Source organism: Acartia tonsa, chromosome 1 (genome assembly GCF_053477335.1).
Source record: "Acartia tonsa isolate MP-2025a chromosome 1, ASM5347733v1, whole genome shotgun sequence".
Taxonomy (NCBI): domain Eukaryota; kingdom Metazoa; phylum Arthropoda; class Copepoda; order Calanoida; family Acartiidae; genus Acartia; species Acartia tonsa.
The window spans coordinates 44,968,570-44,982,779 of record NC_137260.1 but is presented as its reverse complement, the minus strand read 5'-3'; the positions used below and the strand labels follow the sequence as shown (position 1 = coordinate 44,982,779).

General features: G+C 29.3%; 1 long non-coding RNA gene across 1 annotated transcript in view; it reads right to left on the bottom strand.

The window, feature by feature from the left end:
- LOC145321500 (uncharacterized) overlaps positions 1 to 13,939 on the bottom strand; it is a 36,391-nt gene extending 22,452 nt beyond the window's left edge. Inside the window, exon 1 of the long non-coding RNA XR_013880263.1 lies at positions 13,697 to 13,939. This is a non-coding gene — a long non-coding RNA (uncharacterized LOC145321500). The remainder of the gene's footprint in view (positions 1 to 13,696) is intronic.
- Positions 13,940 to 14,210: the final 271 nt, after the last annotated feature.

Below are 14,210 nucleotides of genomic sequence, written 5' to 3'. Positions count from 1 at the left end.
TTTGGAAATATTCAAATTAATGCGGTGATCTTTTTTTAGATGAAAAGACCAACATGAAATTAATTATATGATTTTAATCTTTGAAAATTGTTGAAAAGATGAAATAATATTAAAAAAGGTGATTTCACTCAAAATGTCTGTCGTGCAACGAAACCCCCTTCCTTCTACAACTATGCAGGGCCCAGACCCTGCTGGAAGTATAACAAAGGTACCCTGCTATCATTACAGGGTGACCCTGTACCCATATAACCTAACCTGTAAGTATGATGATATAAGCATTGAATATCTCATAACAATATAAATTTCACTGTAAATTGAAACATGAAAGGAAATTTTTAAAGATATTAAATAATATAAATATATGTTTATTGTATATGTTCTTATAAATTTCATAACATACCTAAAAAAATAAAAACAAATTAAGATCAATAAAAAAAACCAAAATGCAAAGATCAAGTCAAATTTAGGCAAATGATGTAAAAAATTAACTTAAGATGAAATTGCGCAAGTTGTCTCTTAATATTAAAAACAATATAAGCTTAGATTAGTCAACGGAAAACCTTAATTATAGAATAACATTGGGGCTTAAAAATCGGATGTATATTGAAAAGAAAACATTTGCCTAAAATTTGATTAATACGGTTTGATAAGGAAATATTAATTAATCTTTTTTATATTTTATGTTCAAGCTTAAGAACAACAGCGAAGTCAAGGCCGAGATCGGCATTTTACGTTTTGATTGATTTGGAACAAAACTATGCATCCCCCCCCCCTCGTAAAATTTTTTGAAAAAAAGTTATTTGAAAAGGTGGTATGATAAATCAATTTAACAATATATTCACTTACTTCGCCCCTAGTATCAAAAAAAGGAGGGGAAAGTGTCAGGTAACGGGCCCAATACCAACCCCTAGGCATTCATGATGGTCCCCATAAAAACAAATCATAATCATACCAGCCATTTACGAGATCTTAAGCTAATTAACATTTTTAATTTACCGTTGACTGTTTTAAATTTAGTTTTTAGATTAATTTCGGTTTTAGTGCACAAATTTTTATAGAAGGAAATATTAAATTCTAAAAATCAAAATGGGGGTGTTGAAAGTTCAAGTTTGCTTTAAAAAGTTATTGTTTAACAATTAAACACAATCAAAGGTTCCAAGGTTTAATTATATTTTGAGATCAATAAAAATATAAAAACTTATCGATAATTCATCTCAATGCTTAAAAGGATACGAGGATAGTTTGATTTATCAAATTTTATCTTCAGATTGCACCGAAACCATTCATTTTATACAGCTAAAATATAATTTAAAAAATTTGACATTTTAAAATTTTTGATCGGAAAAATTTCTGTAATAGAACAGATCTTTAAATTATTAATTTTATTATTATTTTATCTAAATTAGCTCTAGCAAAGCGTCAATAAAATATTAGCATTGACCAATTTAGTCAAGTGCCTTAAAATCGACTTAAGCCAAAAAAAAAAGTAATATAAAATCTAAAAATACCTAAAAGAATATAGTGTCCCTTAAAAGGGGATAATCTAAAAGTATTTTTCCACTGAGTGCACTTTTCAATTTAATTAAAAATCTGTATAACTGTAATTGATTGATACAATTTAAAAATATGTTTATGAGATGTTTGTCAGCAAGTTGAAGTAAAAATTATGTAGAAGTGACAAATAAATTTAATAAGTTTAAATATCTATGTAATGTAAAGCACACTTATATTATTTTCCAGGTTTATATTAGCAATTTTATGTTGATATATTTTTGAAGATATTAAATTATTGTGAATATGATATCTAAATTTTAGGTTAACAAGAATCCTATTGTATAAAGTTTTGTCTGTAGATTTAGATCAAGATAAGTACTGAACTGATCAGTTCTCTTTTTGAGAGAGCTAAGAATTTTAGCTTTAAAGGCGCTGGGCATTTTTTTTCATTTCAATACCTCTGTTATACGAGCCTTAGATGCTCGGAGCGCATCCTCCAGTATCTGTATAAAGAAAGAAGAAACTCAAAAATGAGCAAATTGATTCTATTTTAACATATCCTACCTCTCATATTGTATGTGGACAGAAATTAAAAAAGGTGTCTTGTTTCTAAAGTAATTGTAATCTGGTGTTGTAAGGTGAGCTTAGGATGTTGTCATAGCATATTGTTAACCAATTAGGGACTATTCACTAATACCAGGGAGGGAGGGGACATTGGGCTAGTCTCAAAAGTTTAAAATAACGTTTTGTTATTTGATTGCTCTAAAACTTTGGTGACTTTAATTAAATTTTTATCGGTTGCCATAAGTTGAGTGTCCAAACGTTTTAACCACTGATTGTAATCTAAAGAATTTTGTGTTTCAACATTGGGGATGTACAATAATTTATCGGCCCTTGTCTTATCTCTTTAGATCCCTGATTAATATATTGAGTATAATTCAGGCATCAAATATGTGGATTGTAGATAGGCTAATACAAAAAGCTATAAGCCTTTCCCAAACATAAAAAAAACCAATCAAAAGAATTATATATTATATAACAAATGAAATAACTTATTCTAGACAGTTGTCTGCAGATATCAAAACAAAAATTATAGGATAAATGATCTAAATTTTACAATTCGTAGCCAACTTCCATTATCCATACTATATACAAATTAAGATATAATATAATAAAATGTTATTAAAAATGTAAAAATGGTACACCGACAAACGTCCTACTACGACAAACGTCCTAATGCGACAAACATCCTAATCCGACAAACCTCCTAAACGACAAACGTCCTAAGCGACAAACCTCCTAATGCGACATCTTTTAAGTAAAACCCCCTAAAAACTTTTCAAGAGTGATATCACATTTATTAAGTGTGAGGTAAGGGTCGATATTTTTAATGCAAGGTTGTATCGGGTTCGAAACCATGCCGTTGGGTAGCCAACACAGACTTTGGGACAACTGTCGGACGGATTTTTAAATTTCACCCTGTGGACAAAGTTATTCAAGAAAGAAATTTCGGTTTCTAATTTCGTCCCTGTGTGTTTTATCGCCATATTGGATTTTATTGTTCAACTTTTTTAACAGCAGTGGTGGATTTTGTCCTTAAATTTGGAAGATTTTTTATTTAATAACTTTTGAAAAATTTTATGACGTTTTACTTAAGAAATGTCGCATTAGGATGTTTGTCCCTTTAGGTGGTTTGTCGCATTAGGGGGTATGTCGTTTAGGAGGTTTGTCGCATTAGTATGTATGTCGCATTATGAGGTTTAGGACGTTTGTCGCATTAGGACGTTTGTCCCTTTAGGAGGTTTGTCGGTGTACCTGTAAAAATTAATCTATTTTTTTTGTAAGTATATATATGATTACATAATCCAACCAATTTAAACATTTTTTTTGTGTGGAATTTCTTATACTTTTTGATGAAACAAGCGGATTTTAAAATCATTTGATGCAATAGAAATATTTTTTTATTGTATAGGAGATATTTTCATTGTAGTTAAAAAATATGCTATGTCGGCTTGAGAGATACTTCGGTACAGACAGACATAAAGATATAGACATCCTGTTTCTTTTATAAAAGGATTACATAACTAATATAACTCATAAAAAGGCTAATAAATAAAAAAAATAAGGTTAAAAAACAGTTGTTCATTTAAAACCAAGGCTGATTACGTCCAAAATTGCGAAGAATTTAATAGGAATTAAAAATATAAATAATCAAAAGAAGTAAGAATAATAAAAAGGACGAAACAAAGCACAAAATTATATAAATGATCTATACAGACAAACAGACATACACGGGCAAATTGTAAAGTAGTTTCGCTAGTATAATAAGAATTGTACGTCCTTGAATGTTGGGAACATAAATATGAACTGTCTTAAAGATGATATGTTCAACTTGTAAAATCAAATATATGCACGGAAAAACAATAAATTTGGAATTTGGAGGATTTATTTTTTACAAAAATAAAGGAATTCCTTATTAAGGTTTGGTGCTATCCCTCAAATTGCAGGTTGATCACTAAAAACTACCCCCCTGATTATTGAAAAAAATAATATACGTGGGGGGTAGTTTTTCTTACTATGCCTAACATCTGCGGGGGGCCTTAACCCTGTAGGGCTACCCAGTACTCATTATAACCTAACATAACCTAACCTATGCAAAAAATAGGAGTAAAATATTTAGATCATTTTGGATTTATATATAAAAATTAATTCTTTTTAAAGTTAACTTTTTTAAATAGCTACCAATCTACACACATCCAAAAGTACTTCCTATACATAAATACAGTTAAAAATATTGTTAAAAAAGAGAATCTAGTGTTCCTAAATGGTAATGGTTGCCAAAAAGTGTCCGATTTCTGATCTGTTTGCCTTTTTAAGCAGCGCCCCATACATCATTGTAAGAGATACTACAGTTGCAAGAGAGATACCTCGATTGACAAACCCCCCGATTGCAAAAACACATTGAGCAATTTATTGTAGATTGTAGCTTTATAGCTAAATTGATGAACACACATTTATGATAAAGAAAATTAACTATTATTTAATAGAGGGTCCAAAAACTTTAAGCCAACGAATTAGAAATCTTGTTTGACACATGTGGGGTATATTTTAATTTTACAGTCCAATGTCCCCTTTCCTCCCTCATGCTATCTAATTCTACAATTTAGATAGAAATTAATAAGAGATTGTTTTGAAAATAGCAAGGAAATCAAATCAATTTAGCATTCTAGTAGCATTCTAGTTATAACCTATCTATTATTACATTTACATCTATTTTGAAATGAATAGCTATAGTAACAAGCATGTTACATTAGACCAAGAAGCTATAAACCACTCAAGACTTTACCACGTAAGGCTAGGTTATTTCTAAAAATATGCGATGCAAAATTATTGTATTTCTGTATGTATTTTAGTCACCTTACTTAACAATTTTTGCACCTTAACTTTTATAATTAACTTATCTAAAAATGATAAATACGCTTTAAAATATCAAGAAATCATAAGAAAAGTGCTATTTTTGTGTATGTTGAAGACTCTTATTTTATGTATGACGAATACTTAAAATTTTATAAAAATCATCATACTACTTAGATTTTTTATTAAAATAAACTAAAATTTATGACTTTTTAATATTAGATCCTAAGGGTATTTTGACTCTTTGCAGTTCTATTATCAAATTGTCAAATGTGGTAATTATAGGATATCATTTGGTTACTCTACATAAATTTCTTATGTTCAGCCATTGCAAGAGATAGTTTTTCTAAGATTTAATAATCGATGTATATTGTATAATTACTTGGATGTTGCACCACATTTTTATGTTCTCTGATAAAGTGTTGCTCACAGCTGGCTAAAATCCACCCCCTTTACCATATCCCCTCTCCTTCTACTTGATGAATGAACTAACCAATAAATAAGGTCCATATCATCAACCTTAATTGACGATAAATTTTACCCTGTCAATATATCCACGTTTTCTATATCCATTATTTTAATCTATTTGAATCATTCCATCTTTGTATAAACATTTAAATTACAAAAATACATAATGACATACTATAATTACATTCGATTAAAACTGATTAATATTGCTTAATATATATCTATGTTACAATACTAGAAGCTATGAAAACAGTTAGTAAGTCAATAGATGATGTTTAGTCGATTAAAACAAAACATAATTATGTGAATATTGAAAAAAATTGTTTTAATGTTCAATTTTTCTATTACCGTTAGGCGATTACAGATATGTTAAAAATTATCAACCTCCCCTACAGATAAATATGCAAACTTTGATTCCAGCTGCTGGCTGCGTCTAACTAAAGACATGCAAATTAACTTTTCAAATTATGAGTAGGTACATAACCAAAATAATTAACTATAATTTATTTAAAGGCAAAAATTATGCAGTAAAAGCGGTTGGTTGTCGGTTTTGCCACACCCGGAGGTTTACGTTTTATCCTATAATAAAATCCTTAAAAGTGATGTCTATTATCAATTTTCCATATGGCCCAAGGCAGAAATGTAAATGAAAAATGTTAGGAATATTGTTCTAAATATTCATTGAAATCATGGCAAAATAAATTGGTTGACAAAACGTGTATTCACGATATTTCAATCAAAAGTGTGCCTTCATTGTGATAACTTATATCAAATATTTCATTGCCTGGAATGAAGGGGACAGTGAGGACTATTCTTTTACACTAAATTTTATAGTCACATTCCCTTATTTGTGACCTAAAAACTTTGAATACCTAAATCCTTAAATGTTTTTTTAATCTAGGAGTAATTTTGTTTATCATCATCGGGGATAATCAATCATCAATTCATCGTCCATTGTCTTATCCCTTAAGACCTTTGCATATTGGTGACATTAATCAATAATAATTTAAGTAGGCCAGGACAATACTTCTAGATTCTACAGTGTTATTAAATCATGCGTACGGGGGACGTCAACAACCCCTTAAAATTGAAATTGGGAACGCCCGCCCTCCTCTTTTTCAACCCTTAATGATTTAACTCCTATAAAACGCTGTGCATGCTACAGAATTAAATATTTTGGACGTTTTTGAATGCACATAGGATCCAAAATGTATATTAGAACTCCATCCATCAAATTGTAGACAAATTCATTTTAATATTTTAACTTATTACATATTATTATCAATAATATCATGCATGTTGTTACAGGAACAATTTTATCCATTGGTAGCTCAACAAAGCATTTTTAGATGCTTGTAAATATATAAATGACAGTAAATGAAGAATCTTTAAAAAAAAAATTAGTTTAGAAAAATATTAAGATGTAAGGACAGAGCTTAGTTATGGAGTAGTTTCGCTGGTAAATTTTTACCAAAATTATTTGATTAATAGATTTTAAATAAAGGCAACATAACTGATTATTGTTTAATTTAAAAAGAATAAGCTTATTAAATCGTCTAAGGTATTATAAACAAAAAAAATACAAAATATTCAATTTATATCCTTATCTTAGGCTTTATGGACAGTTGTCAACAGATATGTAAATATAAAATTTAAAGAATTAGTTTCTGTTTGTTTACAACAAAAGAAATACAGGTGTTTCCATCATGGTTTAGAACCAGTTTTTGTCCTCAGAATTCGAAGCCGTGAAGGAGAAGTCTTATATAAAAATTTTACACTAAGGAAAAGTATTTGTTGTCAACAAAGAAAAATAATAAGATATAGAGTAAATGCCATTAAACGGCTTTAAAGGAACTATGTTTAACAAGCATTTACAGTTTTTGATTTAAAATCTAAAATAAAAAAACTTTTTTTCCTTGAATATGTTTTAGAAGATTTTTTAAAAGAAGGAAAAATAAAGCTTTATTTTAATTCCATTTTTTCAAAGAAATTACAGTTACAGAGTAAGAATTCGTCCCTTTGTTTTTGTATGAAGAAAAAGAAATAAAATTTAATTATGATATTATTATACCCGTTGTTGTTACGGAATCTTAATTTTTATTACGGGGGTAATTAAAATATTTTAACCTTTTTAAGAATCATTTTGACTCGCATGACAATTTTGACTTCTTCTTGGCTGGCTATACAGTTTAATATTAGACAACTGATTCCTAGACAGATCAAAAGTAGGCATAATCAATTTAATCATAGAAATGTATAGACGAAGAGAAATATTTTTTTGATGTCTATACTTAACCCTGAGGGGCTACCTTACCTAACCTAGCTTAAGATAGAATACAAATGTATATATATACATATTTATGCAATACATTATTTATAAAAAAAACAGTGAGTAGTCTAAAAAACATATTAGATACCTATCTATTTGATTAACTGTAGTTTGATAGACATCAATTTTTATTATTGTCTAATTTGTTAATTTGTTCTAATTATGATGCTTAAACTACATATTATCTAAACATATTTTTTTTACATTTATTGATTGTAGAGGTTTTCTAATGTCCAAAAATAACATTTTAAAAAAACACACAGCTCAAAAGTAGGAATATAATTCGATCAGTTACAATTAATCCTTGTCCAACCTTCTATGGTCTTTTCTCTACAAAAGATTGTTTGAAATGTTAAAATGTAAAAGGTACTTTAAAAGTTGATTAAGATTAAAATTTTTGTTGGTTAAATTTGATCTTGAATCGTTAACAACATGATCAGCACATTTACAATTACATTTTGTTTTCTTAAAAAATCAAATGAGGAGAAAAAGTCACAAAATATGTTTTTATTAAAATTTACCGGTTCAAGTTACTACATTGAAAACTAAAAGGTAGAAAATGAATATTTTAGTTTTGAATAAAAAAGTTCCTAAAAGATAACTTGTCACTCAGAACACTATATAAAAACAGAAAAATAATAATGATAAAAGAGTAGGTGCGCTGTAAAATAAAATCATAAACTCTTTTATTGGGGTTAAAATTGAAATCGTGTGGAGCCGTTTTTATCATTGTCATAAGATTTATTCAGTTCAGTAATTGCTTTTTAGCGTTATACTTCCCTAATTATTCCTACTAGGTCTTAAAAGTGGAGTTAAACAATTTAAAATCTTAAAAGCAAAGCTAATCTACAAATTAAAATGTCCGTAAGTGTGTGACGATTCTTAATATATAATCTTCAGCTACCCTCAGCTGCAACCATTTCACCAAACGGTTGTTAACAGCTGTATCCGCTATAATACTCATTAAAACATCTTAGACAAAACTGAAGTAGCAACATCAACAGACCGCGCGTATTCTAGATTAAAAAAATTCGGCGGCCTGGAAAATAATATCCACCGTCACGTCAGCCGCAGCTATTTTTAGCCTCATTTCCTAAGCAAAGTCATCACCAGCCATAGTGGCACTAAGCTGCAGTCTTGCATTCAACCGGCTGCTGACCCCGGCAGTTGTATATAATGTGTGCAGTGTTTACAAAAAAAAATTTACAAAAACTACATAGCTAACTTTTATGCCTATTGTATTATAAAAGTTCTGTATGCTTTTGCTTGATTACCCCTATGTCTGAAATTAACAATGAGACAAAGTCTAACACTTTAGTTGGCATTTATTACAGCAAAAATAGCTTTTAGAATAGCAAATTTGTTGAAGAAATTATGCTTCCAGCATAAAATAAATAGAAATAAATAGAATATGATAAAAGGTAATTTCTAATTTTCTTGAAATTTCAGTATGTTTTTCTGAAAGACCAAAGGGCCAAGAAAGTTATATAGTTCTAAAATAAAGCTGTATTCCTCTAGTTAAATTGCCTCTGTAGTTGTAACATTTAAATTTCAGACCAAAGAACTAAGTAAGTTGTACTCACATTTTCTCACATTTCTCACAAAACGTTACAGACTGACCGACGGACAAACATACAAAGAGTGAGTTATAAAGTATCTTTGCTACTTAACACTGTATGTTTTGTTATTCGCTGTTTTGAATAAATTTACTAAATGTATTCCTTGAGACAACAATTGCAAATGTTAAACACCAAACAAAAGCTATTTATTTAATTTTTGGCCCCATGAGAAAACTTGGTAATTTTTTTAATCAGAATTTTTTAAAATTTTTGTTAACTGTCTGAAAAAATGAGACAAATTAACCTCATGTGTTTTTTAATTATAATGCTTCAGATTAAATTTTATGGTCTTAATTGTTGGTTTCTTATTTTATAATTATATATTGTTTCAGATCAACCTTGGAAGCCACTTAGCTTTAGTTTTGACTAAATAGCAAAATGGACTAAAGTATAAAATAACAATCAAAAGATACAGTCAGGGACGTCCAAGCTTTTTATTTCGATTGGGGTAAAATGAGGTGTTTTAAAGGTTTGAGAGGGATAATATGAAGTATTTAAAAAAATTAATATGGATAAAATGAGGGGCAATAAAGCTTTAGGGTTTAACACCCCTAGACCTTCCTCGCCCTTAGACGTCTTTGGATACGGTGAAGTAAAATTAAAATATTCCGTAGATAGTAAAATAAAAAATATAAGATTAATTTCAGTTTTGTTAGCCCCGATGATTTTTTCAGTATGCCACAGAACCAGTTCTAGTCCGGCGGATATTAATCTTTTTAGAAACTATACTGAAAAAAAATATTTCTTATAAATATCTTAATTTATAAGATTATGCCAGCATATGGTCACCTACAACCTATGAAGGGTGGGTTAGTGGTTGCTTAACAATTAAATTTATATAATACACGACAATTAAATGTCCTAGGAATCAGTTTTTAAACATAATTAGCAAAAGCCAAATATGTCTTTTTAGATACCAAAATAACATATGTAAGTGTATTTTGTTTTTGTTAAAAAAAGGACAAATATATTAACAAATTTCGGAAAAAAATGAACAATACCTATTCTATTACTCATTTTTTTCTAGCTGTTTGTTCGGCAAAGCTATATTTTGGAATTTATATTTCTGATAGGAATAGTTATTTATCGTATAGGCAGCTTTCTTGGCCAATAAAACTGGTATTAATTTCATGTTTTTAATTTTATTATACGATGATATATATGATTTTTCAGTATGACTGCAAGAACCGGTTCAAATCCAGTAGATATTAATCGGTTACGAAGCCATACTGTAAACGTTCTTATAATTGCATTAAATGCAGGGATAACAATCAAAGAGTTCCCAAATGATATAAATTATTAAAAATTGTAAAGGTGTACACTTACAGAATAATTTAAAACTCTGCTTTTCTGTGAGTGCTTAAACAATTGAGGAAGAATTTGTTTAGAATTGAATTAAGATTTTGTGGGTGGAATAACATATTACAGAAATTTACTAGACACATGCATTTAGGGAAATATATGTTAATTAAGATCTAGAAAACAGCTGTATCATCAAGCCCTTAAGGAACCTAGTAATAGTGTCTAACTATTTATCTTTGTGACGTAACAAAAATCGAAGGATGAGAGGGGAGGTGGGAAAGGAAACCCCTAAAAAAGAGATGGATTTTTGTTACGTCACAAGGATAAAAAGTTAGACACTATTATTAAGTTCCCCTTAAGTAATCAGAGAACTGGTATGTACACTATTTTATAACCTTAAAAACAATCAAGATATCAAATTTTATCAGCTTCGAAGCAATCAATAAGAATATGATATTAAATTGATAGAAAGTAGTTAAATTTAAAAAAATGAAAGGAAATTTTTTAGTCTTAGATATAAGCTAAGCTATCTTTAAAATTCAGTTGCACAAAAACCTCTGCAAACCTGATTTTCGTTTACAATCATTTACCTATGTATACTTTAATCTCATTCAAATGCAAGATTTGGTTTATGGACATTATATGCAAATTCATACAAACATTTTAAATAGTTTTAATTCTGGTTTTTATCAACTTTTAAATATGATATTAATTGAAACGCCAACTTTAAAAAATCTGTTTCATGAATTTCACATCTCTTGGTTGAAACAATTTTTTAATAATAAAAACACTACCGAAGTTAATTGAATGTTGATCTGAATATGACTGTCTAATATGTTCAGCTTTGCTTTTATGGATGCTATCACCCTTGTAGAGTATCTAAATTGATTGATTATAAAACTGCTAAAACAACTAAAGAAAAGGCAGCGTTAAATTTGACAATAAAACTTTTTGTGTGTTAAATACATTAACAATGGTTTTTTATTCTTTCTTGCTCTTGTGAATATTCAGGGATTTGTACCTGGAGTTAAAAATGTTTCTACCCCACAATCTCAATAATGTTTGTCGACTATATTATATTAAATAATATTTATATCAGGTAAACATTATAGAAAAAGAATAGAGGGGACAGAAGTTACATAACTGTATGTTCACGGGGTGAGGATTAAATGCCGACTTTCAATTGGGTCTTTGAATATCAGTCAATAGCTTTGGAAATATTAAAACAGCCAATCGCTACAAAATATCAGAAAGCAATTTGCTAGCACATTACAGATGGAAAAGATCCCCCCCACTAGAACCAGGTAGTTGTCTGGGTTATACATCTATACCTAAGCATTTATTGGGTACACATTGATTTATTTTCTATTTGTCTATCACTGAATACCTGTGAATATTGGAAACAATGGCACAGTTACTTTTTACAAATACTCCCACACAATAAATCCTTCTCCCTATAAAGTGATTTTTTGGTAACTTAGCTAATAGCTGCTTTCAATTTCATTTCAGCAATTTTGGAGTTACCTTAGATAAGACTAAAAAAACAAATCTTTTCAAAAACCTAACTTTAAAAAAACTTAAAATAGAAAAAATCAAAGGTTATTTATTTGTCTTTTGTAAAATATGTAAAATAAATAAATATACGAAATCAATTTCAAAATGCATTTACTTATAATTTGCTTATTCAACATAACAATTCAACTTAGCTTTGATTTGGACTAATAATAAGTTTTTTAATACTGCCAACCCCCTCTAAATTATGGGTAATGGGGGATTAAATTGACCTTTAATAACACAAATAAGAAGTAGTCGATGACCAGGTGACTTTTCAGTCCAGTCGTTTGGGAAATGAAAAAAATAAGTTTAAAAATTTTATACAATTATCAAAAAAATTCTAAAAATCTTTTAACGAGAAGTAATTGTATTATTTTTATATATACGAATCAATAAAATAAACCTATTAATATAAAAAAATCCTTTATTTATAAGAATAAATCAAATTGTTGAAATGACCCATTTTTTCGGCTAATAGGACAACTTTCCCTTTATGCAAAACAAGTTGTTATACAAATTTAAAAACATGTGTGCTGGGCTTTTTAAAGTTAGAGAGCAATGCTCTCTGCAACCATTAAATATATAAATTGTGGTGTTCGCGTTCATTCCTCCCTCTCTCTCTCGGCTTCCTTCTTTCTCTCTCAACCCACTTATTACTTATGGTTTGGGTAACCAGTTTTAGGCCTAGAATCTTGTTTCTGGGCTTTAACACAGAGAAAAAGCTAAAAATATGTATTTTTGAGGATTTTCCTGTAAAATATTAAATGCTGTTTTTGTTTAAAAAACAATAAATGAACTTAAATTTATTTGATGTGTGTTATTTTGTATGCTAATTAAGCTCTAGAAAACAGCTGTACCTTCAACTTTATCATTATGAAATTTTAAGTAGTTTCTTGTGGGTTCTAGGCTATTTTCCAGAGATAAGGATATATAAAGATCCTGTTGATCTATTCAAATATTAAATTTATAGAATTTAAAGCAAAAAAAACCAGAAACTATAAATAACATATAATATATAATATTCAGCTTTAACGATATCATGATTAAATTAAATGGTAATACAAAAAATCATTTAAACCCCCCCTTAAATCTCTGTAAAATGTATGCATTTTTGTCTTGCAATGTTATCAATCTCCCATTTCACTTAAAATCAAAATGACTAATCCAAAATAAATCCTCTCTAAGCGTTTGTCATAGGGCAAATTCTAAGAATCTGGTTTGCTATCATTTTTCCGGGCATTGAAAGCATTTTATGAAGCCTATGAGTAACCCCAAAAAGTATCCCATTATAAAATAGCTACAAAAGTGTAAGTGTAGGCGCTTTTTACAATATAGTGTAGCTCTTTTTATATGTAGTGTAGCCTTTGTATATTATATACATATATTTATTAGCAAAACACCCCCTTTCTTATGCCCCGAAACTAAACGAACCGTTCTTCATATGTGAGAATGTGTGTGAGTGAGTGTGATGGTTTGAACTGCTCAAGGTTACATCAAAATGTGTGTGTGTGTTTACCTTCGTGTAAGCCAATGCTCAAGATTCAACAATATATTTCTTCATATCACTACATTTTTCCGTCTATAACTTGTTATTTTAATAGTCACTTTTACATCAAAATATCTTTATTATCAACAGATAAAAATGATTTATATAACACTTTTTTGCTCACAAAGCTGTATCACTTAAAACATAAAGTCAACACTATAAAATCTGTGCGCGCACTCTTCACGCTCACTGTATGAGAACCATAACTCGACTGTCAAAGTGTTGTATTCAGGTAGGGAAGCACGGCGGAGTCAACACAGATCGCGCCGGAGCGCTTACACACTCAACCAACACTGTGCAGCGCTAAGCAAGGTGTGCCAACATAGCAGATAACATTTTGAATGAGAATTTGCGATGATTATTATTATTTAAGTATCTGCGCGGCCAAAAACCCTATCAATACTTGAATTTAACTTTAAAGTATTCTAAAACCTTTCCAGAACCTATGTAAAGCTTCCCTAAAATAGAGAAGCAAATCGGTTTA